The sequence below is a fragment of the Columba livia genome, chromosome Z (assembly GCF_036013475.1).
Source record: "Columba livia isolate bColLiv1 breed racing homer chromosome Z, bColLiv1.pat.W.v2, whole genome shotgun sequence".
In the NCBI taxonomy this organism is placed as follows: Eukaryota; Metazoa; Chordata; class Aves; order Columbiformes; family Columbidae; genus Columba; species Columba livia.
In genome coordinates, this window is record NC_088642.1 from 46,063,253 (window position 1) to 46,077,319 (window position 14,067).

Consider the following 14,067-nt stretch of genomic DNA (forward strand, 5'->3'; position numbering starts at 1 on the left):
CACTTTTACCCACATACTGATCACTCCCCAGTGTGCCCCTGCCACTTGTTACAGGTATGGATGTTTGGCTACTGGTCTCCTTGTCTCACTTTTAGCCAGCTCAGGTGCCTGATATTTGCATACCATCTAACTATGGACTTTTATTTGGCAGTCTGTCAGACTTAGATATTTACACCAACTCCACTGATAATCATAATAGCAAAATTATGGCTATTTTATCTTCCAGCAATCTATCATCTGATGCCTCTGTCGTGTGCCATAGAGTTTATCAATGGAGTGGCTCCTTGCCATCTCTCTTCTAGAGCCTCCTAAATGTTGATCCTATGTGGACATGGCCTGCACCTCCATCTTATTATGAAATCTTTTCTTCTGCTAACAGGATTAACCCAATTCTGCAAAAGGCTCAAGTCTACCCTCAGTGATTGCTCCTTTAACCAGCTTCAACAGGGCAGAAAGGAAAAGGTACACTCAGGCACTACCAAGGTGGGATATTGCCTTTTAGCTCTCCAGGAGATGACTCAAGCCCGAAACAGAGCTTACAGAATAAAATCTTTACAAAATCCAGATGTGTCATGGTAGCAATGAGGAGCTACAGACAAAGGGGTGCAATGCACTGAAAATATCAAAGGAAGATGAGCAACATAGCAAATAAAAATATGGTCTTTCTCAAACTCTCGGGTTGCATCAGATATTCAGAAGAACACAGAAGAGAAAAATGCACGGGGTATGGAGAATCGTTCAGAAATATGTTCATAATATCTTTTCTGAAAATAAGTGTCGCAGTTGAGATGGACAAACGACATACATAGTTCTTCCAGGATGAAAGTAGTAGATGCCATTTGTTGTCAAAAGTGCATTTTTATACAGTTTAACCAATTCATGTGTTTCTTCACTATTGGCTACAAGTTACAGCAGTAACATCTCATTGGCTATTTTTGCTGTCATCAATGTCACTCTTTTACTCCCTTCTCTCTTACGGGTACATCCTTAACATCTCCAGATACTCCGTTACTCCCATCTTTCTCACGGGTAGGCCTTAATATCTTCAAGGCTAATTTCTGTTCCCATGCACTCTGTCAGGGAATCCACGGACCCACCATAGTCCCACAAATAAGTCACATGTTTTCATTGACAAAAAGGGATAGGGTAAAGGAAACATTATTTTGTGAAAAAGGTCACTTTTTATTGAGAATATGAAAAGGGAGAAATTACAAGAAAGGAAAATTTGTATGAAAATTTATATTTTACCAGTCATAACAAAAGCAGGATAGACATCTACACAGTGTCATACTAATCTGACACAAGATCCACAGTGTCCTGTGCAGATAATGAGTATAAATTATAATGTGGTTTTGCAAAGATACATCTCAACGAGATGAAACACAGATTTGACCATGTTTTTTCAACTATCTGCTAAAGCTGTTGGTACTGAAGACAGCTGAGAAGTGAAAATATCAGCTGAGGCATGCTTAGATTCTACAACCTGTGGATTACTTCAGCAGATACAGAATTTCACTCTATGTGCCTTTACAAGCAAATGTACAGACTAAATAAGAAAAAAAATCTAGAAATTATATAAAATGTAAAGGGTTTTTTTCTAAAGGTATGTGACTTTTGAGCATTTTGACAACCATTGCTCTAAGTACACCCAGTACAGTGCATCTTTTCTAGAAATATTACATTAAAAAATAAGTGGGTGAAGAAAACTGCTTATATTCAAAAAAGCTTTTCCTATTTCTCAGAAGAAAAAAATCTAAAGTCTATGACCATTGTGTTACCTAGAATGCAATGTTACTGAGAAGTGTTGAAGAAATGATATGCACAAGGCTCTATCTTTTTTTCATTTTGTCTTCAGTTAACTTCAAGACTTAGATGAATAGTAAAGTTTATAAAAGAAATAAACAACTCAACGAAGTCAGATATACTAGAAAGATTTTTCTGTTTCTACACAAAGCAACTGTAGACAGATAGCATCTAGACTGGAGATATAGATCCTTCATTTTACCAGGTGCGGGAAGAGCAGAGACCAATTTTCCCTTCCCATTTTGAAGCTGGGAATTTCAGAAGCTGCTTTTAGAAACAAAAGTAAAAACAGCAGGGTTCATTTCACAGAATCACAGAATGTTAGGGATTGGAAGGGACCTCAAAAGATCATCTAGTCCAATTCCCCTGCTGGAGCAGGAACACCTAGATGAGGCTACACAGGAATGTGTCCAGGCGGGTTTTGAATGTCTCCCATTTGAACTGCTTGCCTATATTTCTAAATGCCACTTTCTCTTTTCTACTGATATTGCTATGATACCATATCCTCTGGGACATATGGCTCACTATAAAGCCTACTGAAGTTAGTGTGAGCTTTTTCTTTGACCTCAATGGGAACAAAATCTAGCAGATGCGCTCAATTTCCAGGATTTCTGGGTTGGCATTTTTTAGAAGGTCATAATTTAAATAAAAGTTTTATGAGAAAAGGCTTGCTTATTTGTTTATTTGTCTTTTAACTTCAGCTCTAAGTCATTGGGTTTGGGGCTTCTGTGGTTTCAAGTTTGGTCTCAAAATATATGCACTTTTTTGTGCTACATATTTCTGGCACAGCATGCAATTAAAGCTTTTTTTCCTTTTTTTTCTTTTTTTTTTTTTTTCTTTCAGATGAAAAGGAATCCTCATTTGAAAATAATGGTCTGAAAAAGAAGCATGATAAAAATACAATGAGCACGCATTCCCTCCTCCCCCCTCCACCCCTTAGAAAACAAGCTTGGAAGATTCTTCTGGAACGTAGTATATCTAAACATCAAATAAGCGTACCTTTTAAAACGTCATGTACACTGATGAGAATTAGCTAGAACATGAGTGGGTGGAAACTTAATGTGAATGCAAAGATTTTAATAAATAGCTTGGCTAACCTGCAGAAAACCTGGTTTATTTCATACTCAAACCAATATTTCATGCATCTTAGAAGAATAAAGACAAATATTTAGGTAAAAATACAAGCCAAAAAAATAATCATTTTTTATAAATGTGGAGAGATCACTGTCAAAGTATATAGGGTACATACTGTCCTATCTTTGTGGCTGCAGAAGACTTGTGAAAGCAGGAGGTAGAATATATTGAAATAACCATCAGGTGGATTATTGGACAGATAAACTTATTTAATAAGCTGGCAATTTATATGTAATCCTGTATCTGATTGATACGAACAGTAGAAAAGTAGCAATACTCAAGTTTCTCCTCCTTACTCATATTGAATAGACTTTCCTTGAATACAGACTTTTTACAAGAAAAAAATATTGATAATGCAGAAATATATATTTTTATTTTGCTGAATTTCAGGGTAAAGTGAAAATTCAATTTACTTTAAAAGTCCAATATTTTCACTTTAAAATAAATTTAAACACAAGAATATATTAACAGAAATGTTTGACCTACTCTGGTTTTCAGCAGAAAATTTTTGTATGAGTTTCCCCATTGGAGCTGATATAAGGACTAAAGAAATCTTAAGAAAACACAGTATTTTTATATTGCAATAAATTGTGCAACTGTTTTCAAATCAAGCTGTGGTAAAACAGTTCTGAAACAGTTCTTTTCAGGTCACAGCTGTAACTTCTACATGATGAATTTACCTCTTTTGAGGCTATTTTTTTAAAACTACATTTAAAAATCATATGATTTATTCTATACATTGGTTGGATTAGGAATGTATTCAAAATTTTAAAAGTCTTCATAATGATGTTAAAATAAATTATTCTTTTTCACCATACTCCAAAACATCTGTTTCCCACTCCTAAGCACCTGAGTTCTTCAATTTCTTTTCTTCCTTCTTCCTTGAACTTTATATGCAACTTTTAAATTCTGCTCACACATCACAAACTTAAGAAAAGGGCAACGGGGTGTCTGTGAAGCCTAAAAACTGACTGTAGCACTTTCTAAAAGCTTTCAGGCTCCAGGTGAAATCTTCTGTTTTAGCATTTTTCTAAAGTGAATATTTGGTGCTGACTTTCCATGTTTTTGTATTCAAAGTTGAATATTAAGGCTTCTTATGTGACAGAAATCAGTTATTTGGAAAGATGGGATTTTTTTAGTAGTAGAACAGCCACAGAACAATAGGTAAAAGTCTAAGTAAGGAAGACAGTTTAAATATTGAATATCAGGAACTGTCAGTTTGAGTGCAAAATTGGAAACCAGTCTTCCTTCCTTCCCTGTCTGTCTCCAATTTCTGCTGTAACCAGTTTGCCTTCTGCTTGAGTAAACTCATGCAAAGCAGCAAAGCAACTTATTGTCCCTGTTTACTAGTGCTTTTAAGGATAGCCCCAGATTTCCTTCTTCCCCTGAACTGCCATTCCAGCATTACCTGATTTAATCTTCCTCTTCTATCCTTCAAGGGGAATGCAAAGTTGTATTCTGACTGGGGGAGGTTATGTGGAGAGGAAGGTGAAACTCTTTTGCGCTGAAACCCAAACACTACTCATAAAGTTGTCTTCCAGCCCCTGGAAATGGGACAAATCAAAATTTGAGAAGCCTCTGTTGCAACGGAATCTGCTTGCAGGACTGGGAGATGCACTCTTGTAAACAAAATGCAGGCTTTCTGAAATACACGAATCACCATTAAAAATCACAAATAGAGAATTAGTAAATAGTACAAAAATGTAATTCCTTTTTCATAGGACAAAGATTTATTTCTTTTATATTGCCTCGTTCATCTACATTGACAGTTTTCTTTTAATTAAATCTTTTTTTACAATCATTTGATTCAAGTACAGAAACTCATTTTTTCGGGATACTTCCTTAACTGCCATGGCCAAACAGAGAACACCATCTCACAAAATACCACAGAAAAATTGTTCTGATGATCATCTTCTCTTGTAAATAACTCCCTTCTCTATCATCTGTTTAGTGATGGTATTTAGGCAAATGGTTTTCAGCAGCAACAAAACAGGAATATAAAGTTGCAAGTGAAGCGGATTTTACCTAAACTAAATATATTCTCACATGGTAAAATATAGGACATTTTGGCAAATCTCTTTTCAGTATGGTGAATTGTCCATCTTCTTTTAAATAAAGATGATACTCACTACCATCAGAATCTATTTCCTCAGCAGAAGCCTGGCTATCCTTTAATGATTTCTATACTCCAAGAAACTGACTACATCGTAATACACTCACTTGAAAGCATTCAGGTGAACAGGCACATGAGGAGAAGCAGGGCTGAATTTCTTTTGCATTTCCTGATCTTCTGTGACAGAAAAATAAAAAGAAGTGGGAAAATTTTAACCTTTAATGATCATACTAATACCTCTAGTTTAACTAATAATTTACTTACCTTGCGAATCTCCAAAGAGAATACTCACCATTTCTCAGTCACAAAATATGATATCACTTTCTGTATACTGTTGACTTTAGGGGAAAGTACTTTTTTTACTTGTTCCTAATTTTAATCCTACACAAACAGCATGAGAGGTGCCCGACCATATGTTTTGCAAAAAGAAAATGTCTATAATATTGCTAAAACAAACAAATGGAAGGAGGTCGCCCAAAAAGCTGCTTCCTCTTTCCACCACATAGAAGACTGCAGCTGTACAAAGACAACATAAAAGATACAACATCACTTCAACTCAGAAACTTAAGCTTCCTGCAACATCTGGGTTTACTGGGACTGATCAGTGTGGGCAAGAGACAGGTGGAATGGGGGAAGTATAAGAGAAGGGAATGGAAGAGCATCAGGACACCCCAGGCAGACTGCGTAGCTCAGAGAAGTCCTCAGGTCAGGGTTGCTATATTTCTGCTTCTCTCCTCAAGCCATAATGTTTATGCTCTGCCTTACTTCAAATATGGAAACAGTTATTTCTTAAATCACAGAGTTTCATAAAGGGGTTGGAAGTAGGCCTTGGCTCAAAGCTTCTTTTGCTCCAGCAGCAGTGACCACATGTAGCTACCGCTGGGCTGTTTGTTTTTAATTAGTTCCATTCCTTACGCTTGGGGTAAGATTGACCCAAACAGAAGTTTTGCACATGTAGAGCTGACCTAAATATTTCTAGTTTCTCACTCAGTGAAAACATAATGCTGTACTAGCATACCGGTGTAAAGCTATATGGAAGCTATTGTTTGTTATCTCCATTTTTCATTTTTGTCAGCTTGCTGAATGATTCTGTTTTCTGTAACTTGATGTGTTGCTTCCTACAAGGTAATCTTGTGCTTTCACCATGAGCTGTAAGGTGCTGTGAAGCAGGTGTGACGCTCATGGGTCCACAGAAGATGCATTTTTGCCTAGGAGAGGGGGTAGAAGGAGTATCAGGCATCCAAACAGCACGGAAGTGGGGAGATCAAAATGGGTAGAACAAAATGTATGGCTTAAATGTATAAGTATTTTGTTTATTTTTGCAAATGGTGACTTCCACAGTGGCAAAGGTAAATGTGAATTAGGTAGAATTTTTTAAAATCTTGTGACGTTTCAAATTTGGAAAAAAAACCTACTTTTTTCTGCAAAACTCAATAAATGTAAAACAAATTTTTCCATCCTCAGTTAACTTGTGACTAAAAGGTATGTTAAATCTGAGATGTTACAGAGACTTCCCTGTGGTCTGTACAGAAGTTCTACACAGAAAATGACAGAGGGAGAAACTGAATTCCACCTAGTGATACTGCAAACATTTCTGCATGCAGATATGAAGAATTATGTCTTTACAAGTTGGTGTGCTTATTCTTTTAGAAACACCACTGAGAAGTATGTGTTTGTGAGACACCATTACCCTTCTGCCAAAAATTTGACATTTCAAGTTTCTTTTGGTCACTCTTCCTTAAAAAAGGTCACGGCAATCTGAGCATCTTCTGTGCTCTTCCTTCAGCCTTGAGGTAAGAGAAAGGACAGAGTATGATCTACTGGTCAGATACCTGGACTAGGACAACAACACTGACTTTTGAGAGAAATCTCTAGAAATCCCTTTTAAAATAGATTGATAATACCAACCTCTGATCTGGTTCAATATAGCAGTTTCTCCTATCACAATAAAATCTTCTGGGTTGAAGTTGTCCATCACTGTTATGCTACCTCAACCTTTTTTCCTTTAAAATGGAATAATATCAGCCTGTGTATCTCATGCAAATTTTAAATGAACATAGTATTAATATGGCTAATTTTTTTTAGAGTAAAGCTAATTCAGAACTGTCAGCAGTATAACAATGACTCACATTAAGTCTATTTTTTGAAGTTATAGATGAAGCACAATATAAACTGTGCTTGTTAGGTGTTGGTATTTACAGTGAACTTTTTTGAAATCTCTATAGGGTATGATGATTTTTTTGCTAATTAAAAAAGAATAATGGTAATGTTGTTCATTATAATTGAAAACTTACATGTTGCTGCTAGCCAAGAAAGAAAACTGAGTTGACTATTTGTGTTCTCTGTTGTGACAGGAAAGATAGAGTCAGATATAAGATGATGATTTTACTTTTATGATAATTTTCAAGTGCTAAATTTAATCTGTTCTGCTCTGGATCATAGAGGAAGCTTTCCAGGCCTCACTGCATGTGTGTTCTGTCACATTTCCTACTTACAAATTAGATTTGGATCCATAATCTAGAAATGTTCCTGCAGATTTAACGTATTTAAATTAACTATTTTGGTTTCTTAAAAGAAAAAAAAAAGTTTTAACAGAAGAGTATTTCACGATATTTTTCCACTGTAACATCGATAGATTCTTGTACTATGTAGGAGAACACAGCACAAATTCTCCTTGGTAGTGTTGGTTTTGAACAAATCTGGCATCTCATATGTGATTTGGGCTTTAATATTTGGTGGAACAGGTACTGTTTAGTTAAATTACAGTTAGAATTTGCCAAAATGTAGCATTTAGGGATTCATTACTTTTTTAATGTATTTCAGTCCCAAATGAGCAAAAATCCAAGCAGTCAGAACTGCTTCAGGATAAAGAATTAAACACATATTTTGGAGCAGACAAACAAAAGCATACATTACACAGTGCCTGATATGTGTATAGTGCAGAGCGTGTGGGCCCAGCAGGCCTTAACCAAGATCTCTTGGACTTTCATACTTTTTTGGATAAAAGAAGTTTGGTCTTAAGAGTTCTCACTAATGGGTCTCCCCACAACCTCCTGGCTCCCACAGGAGGAAGATTATCAGCTCTGCTACGGCTGCAACTTTGCAACAAAGTCCTGGCATCCTCCAGCATTGTGAAGTAAAAGCTCTGAGGCATCCATCAGTTTCATGAATCCAGAAATGGCTGCTGTTGGGACTCAGATTCCCCTTTACTGAAAAATATGTTTTACTATTTTTCCAAGATATAAATAATAGATAATCTCAAACAATAGCTGGGATCTGTTTGGGGATTGTTTTTTCTTATTCTTATTTTTTCCCATTCTTATTATTATGTGTACTCCTATTAAAAACTGTTCAAGAGTTTCACCATGGTTACTGTATAAAACTTGTAATGTTAATTACTTCTGCCAGGAACAGTTTTTTAGCTATCTAGAAAAAGGCAATACCACCATTACTGCAGAACAGAATCTAACTCGAGACAACATACATTCGCCAGTACTTCAGTATTTCATCTGGTGAGACTAACTAATAATTTAACATAACACATGATTACTGATGTGAGTTAACCAAAAATCTTCTCCCTGGTAAATTTACACGTCACTGAAAAAAACCCTATTTCTCATCTATTGTGCCAACTCATTGTATTGAACATAAAAAGCCTTATCAGTGATATAATACAAATCAACTGATCATGTTTCCAAACGATATGATTTTAACATTGTCAGAGAATTATATTTCTGAGCTGAGAAGAGACTTCTTGTCTTTGACTGTGAAGTCTACTATGTGGTTAGGATGTCTTTTTGAAGTCTGAACCATTCAAGCAAGAAACTCCTGTGTTTCCGTGCAAGGTTTTCAAGGTTTCAATATAATTTATTGAATGATAAGTTTACACAACTGCATTAAGATATTGCAGTTGAAACAGATATGTGATTTGGAATTGTGGATTTAAGTGTCGTGTGCTCAACAGTAAGATGCAAATATTTGTGTTATATTCTTGTGGTCAAATGAACCACTGTATGTCTTTTGTTAGCTGTGATTTTTTTCTGTCCAGGTGAATGAATGTCAGGTGTGTCACATATTTCTAGAAGACTAAACTAGGATTTGAATTAGAAAAATAGAACTATCTAGTCTTCTCTGACTGAACTTCCAACGCCTAACTCAGGCTCTTCTCTTTCTCATGTACTTCTACAAGTGCAGTATAAAGAAACATGAAGGCAGAAAAAAATACATCCACAAATAAGGAAACCTGAATATTTTTCAGCTGAACTCTTCCATAGGAATATGTTGGATTTTATCAAAGCCTTTTTGAACAATTAAGACTGATGACATAGATAAGAAAACATTTTATATGTTTTACTGAAGCAAATAATTCAAAAAATCAATTTAAGCTAGTAAATGTAACATTATAGATAAGAAAACTACTTGGCCAGGTTGGCTGGAAATTAAAGATCATGCAACATATGGTTTTCTTCTCAGAAGATAGCATGTAATACGTTGTTTGCTGGTAAAAGTAGTCTTCAGCTTTATATGTATTTTGCATTAAGTTTGGCTGTGTTCATCTATGCTAGATTGATTTCAAAATTTCACTGCCAATTGTATTCCTCATGCACAGTGATTCACCTTGACAAGTTTTTGGCAGGAAAACAACTAAGTTATTCACAGAAATTAGGCAGCAAGTATTATTATTCATTATTCTAGGATGCTGACAGTTTTTCTCCATGAAGAGTGAAGAATTTTCAATCTGGTCCAAGTGATGTGATTTTTAAAAGTTTCATAAAGATGAAAACGGGTCATATGGTGTAACCCTACCATATTCTGTCTTGCAGTGGTCAGTAGCAGGTGTCAAGTGAAGAACACAGAGTAGAAGTAGCATGGGGTGGTATGTCCCAAAACAGCTGCACTGTGAAATTGGAATTCAGAGATAGAGGCAGTTTGATCTGCGTTCAACAGTCCTTACAAGATTTTTCTCCTATTAATTTCATTATTCTCTTTATGAACCTGTGCAATCTGTTTTCATCACTAATATACCGTAGTAAGACATTTCTCAGCTTAACCGTGTTTTAAGCACGTTTTGTTTCTCTTTGAGACTAATGTACATGGGTTTCATTTGATGTCCTCAAGCTTCACATAAAAATAAACTGGAGTCACTGAACAGATTTTGTAGACCTCTGTCATATTCCATACAGTCCCCATCATCTGGGTTTTTTTTTTAGCTTGATGCATTACAGAGTCCAGATCTGCTGCTTTTATGGCAGGAAACGTTGCTTCCAACGTTTCTCAGACTCTTTTCTTCTTCACTCTTCTGCTCTTTTCTTCACTCCATGCTTATTAACATAGAATCTCTTCAGTAATAGCAACAGTTCATGGAAGAGATCTTCTGAAAAAGTGAACTTCACCTGACACCTCAGATTCCACTACCTGCCAATAAACCACAGGTGGACCTTGCAGCAACTGTTGCAAGCAACTCTGTGCCAATCAGGAACTGATGCATACCCTAGTAAATCTTGGAAAACACATGAGCAGGAAATGGACCAGATTTTGATAGTTCTGTAGTCTGAAGTTGCATTCCCTCATGTCATGTTTCCCACTGAAAGAAGAAAGGGAAAAATCAACATTTCTTTCAGTCAGTAGACCGCAATCTCAAGTGATGAGCTTAAGATTCTCAGTCTTGTTTGCCCTTAGGGCTAGCCACTGGTGTAACTCTGAGCTGTCAGAGGTTCTGTAAGGGGTCTTGGCATAAGTGAGTGTCACATACCTATGAAGTAAAGTAGGAGGTGTTTGGTTTGAAATGTGGCTTGCAATACTGTACTTCCGAGCTGCAGAGCTTTGTCCTTACAGGCATTTGTGACTACCTCTGCCTAAAATATGTACCTCACTACTCAGCTAGTGGGAATAGACCTGCTTCCCTCTGTCCATGAATCATTTTCAGTGAAAGCTGCCCGTACATGAAGTTATTGCTTGAGGAAAGAATTACTAGGTAGCAGCTTACAAGCTGTGTTATAAAAGAAGCTGCAATAAGCAATCATAATGACTCTTTCAGATCTTAAAGCTTGCGTCACATGATACCAGAGGTCTGTTTTTTCTTAGTTGATGGATTTATTCTGCTCAAGTTGATAAATTCATCTGTTTACCCATGATGTTGTTTTTAGAAAGGCAAAAAGTTTTTCTCACAGTACTCTCTGTACTTTTTACTCCTGGAAACCAGTGGTTTTCAAATATTGCATATAAGTGAGTTTATATAGAGACCACGAGCATGATGATTTATTGACATCAGTGTGAGAAGACTGAACCTTAGGTGGGTAATGTAATTATCTCATATTAAGTCCGATTCATCACATCACAGCATTGCAACTATTGTAGTAAAATTGTTCATAGGGATCAAGATACATTTGTAAGTGTTTTTCTTCCATTCCTTTTCTTTTTCTCGTTCTCTTTCCCATTTACCTGACTGATACCTGTGCTGTACACTAGGTGCTTACCAGCTCCCAGCAAATGCTCCTTTGTTCTCTCTTCGTCATTTTATGCTTGAGATGCTAGAGATGGTGTTTTTCTCTTAGCAAGGCTATATGCATAGGCTACAATGGTGACAGAAGCTGTAGGCAAGGCAGGTACAGTTCATTTACAAGTGTCTTCGAAGACCAGATTCACAAAAGGACTGCAAATCTAGACTCAAACTTTAGATGTCTGTCTCCCCAGCTAGAGTCTGTACCTCTGACTTAGACCGTCACTATGTTAACCTCTTTGTAAGGAGATGTTGGTGCCCAAGAACATCTGCGAAAACCTGGAGATTAAGCTGAAATCCAACTGAAATGTGAAAGGAGCAAGAATTAAGACTCCTCATGCAGTCATCAGTGTCCTGCTCAAGACCATCATGTAAATCTCCATCCTAGTATTTGTCATAGCAGTAGATGTCCTCATTGTAAAGCACGTCCAGAGAGGGAAAAGGAGTGTCAATATCAATTCTGCTGAGGTTCTTAGTTGCTGTGGGTTTCAATGAGGACACCAAAGATAGGAGCATACATAATATGAGTAACATAACTGGGGTTGGAAGAGATGACCCCAGTCTGCTAGCTCTTAAAAATATGTTCATTTACCCTTTTTGTCAAGAAAATGTGTAGTTCTGTGTAAAGAAGAGCAGCTTCCAGTAGAGTGAGTGAAAACTGCCTACTCCACAAAAAGTTGGGGTCTGTGAATCGTAAGAGTCAGCTGGGAAAACCAAGCTGAAATTAGTTCCAACATGAGAATAAATAGAAACTTTGTTGCCCACCTGATTTGATATACTGACTTGAGATCATGGAGAGAGATTCTTAGCAACAGTGAGTTCAGGGACTGGCACTCTGAGGGTCCAACACACACACTGATAGAGCACAACAGCGCAATCCTGCAAGCAGGATAAGTGGAGCTAATTTCAGCAGTCAACACCCATGAAGTCTAGGTGGCACTGTAAAATGTAGGCGGACCTACACACAGACTGACTGCTAGCTACAGAAGCCATACTACTTAGTGCACACATGGATATCTATAGGCTTGAAAATATTTATGGAACTCTTTAGTGTTGCCTTCTGATTTTCCTTTACCATATCTTCAAATATGATGCCTTAACAATGCCTGAAGAGCGGTCTAAGAGTATAGTATTTTACAATGCAAATTGTCTCCTTAGGCTGGTCAAATGTGTACTATAGGGAATAGTAACAAAGTTAGTATCAACTTACGTGTTTTATAGTGATAGTAAAAGTAACAGTGATTATGCATCTCTTAAAAAAAAAAATAATAAAATAAAATTTTAAAAAAAGCCAAAACTTTTTTCCTAGAGGATGAGGATTCAAGATGAGTTTTTTCTCCTAGATATCCAAGGATCACACAGGAGTATTGAATTCCTGAAGGACTATTGCTGTTTTGCCTTTATAATTGCATATATATTTTTCCTCCTGTATGTCTTTTTAGGTCTTTACATGTGTCTGAGGCAGTATTATACAGATGGGAGGGTAAATATAGAGTTTCAGCTGTGATGACTGGAAATAGATGACACTTCTGTGTTTTGGCATTAATGATACTTTTAGATAGTTATTAACCAATGCTAAGATCTGATTTTTGGCAAGTGTTGACCTTTACTCTTCCAGAACTCACTTATGTGGTATACATGATCATATTAACACAGAAGGAGACTAACAGATAACTGATGAAAACATACATTAAAAAAATCAGACTAAAAAGATCATTGTAGAGGTCAAACTGTAGAACACTGAAAACAAACGTTCATGAATGTGTTAATGACAACTGAAAGAAAGACATATCAAGTATCAGTAATAACCATCAAATAATCAAAATGAGATTCTCCATTTGTACAGTGCTAAAAGCTGTCTGAAAATCACAGGGGGGAATCTTCCCAGTTCTCTTGACTCCTGTCACTGTTCACTGAAACACATAAACAGTAGAGATAACTTACCCAGGTCTTCCATGTCTCCTTCTGTTTCTCCTCTATCCATGCTCATACCAATCAGAATTTTATCTGCAAGGAAAGCAAACTCCTGTGCCACTTCTTCAAGTGTGTATTTGCTCAACACCCCCACCAATGGTGTGTTTTTGCAGTTACTTGAAAGCAAGCTGTGAATTTGACAGACAGCTGGTCAGAGAGGAGGAACAAGGCTGCGTGTTTCTGTGTCAGGCAGGCAGGGAGTGGAGTGAGCTGTGAACAGCAAAGCCTGAAATCTGGAGTTGTGCCTGGCACTTCACAGGTTCCTGGCAGCTCAGACACTGACATTTTTAAATAACCAGGTTTATATGTAGATAGGACGTGGTAGTTTCATGGCAGCTTAATTCTGTCTACAACAGAAATATCTCTGTAACTCCACAGTTTTCCAAAGGGTTTAATAGTGCTATTGCAACACTTAATGCTTTTACATTCTTTTAAATTAATGGTCAGCCACATCTGCATCTTTCTGTCCACAGTGCTATGCAACTACAGAGAAAATAATTGGCTTTTCCATTATTCATATGTAAGAGAAAATCTGATAAAATTT

The 14,067-nt window shown here is 36.7% G+C and overlaps 1 long non-coding RNA gene across 1 annotated transcript; it reads right to left on the reverse strand.

The window, feature by feature from the left end:
* Positions 1 to 451: 451 nt before the first annotated feature.
* LOC135577271 (uncharacterized) lies at positions 452 to 13,747 on the reverse strand. The gene is made up of 4 exons (XR_010468902.1): positions 13,494 to 13,747; positions 5,158 to 5,227; positions 4,346 to 4,579; positions 452 to 2,678 (listed from the first exon to the last, which is right to left on the reverse strand). It is a non-coding gene; the product is annotated as an uncharacterized LOC135577271 (long non-coding RNA).
* Positions 13,748 to 14,067: the final 320 nt, after the last annotated feature.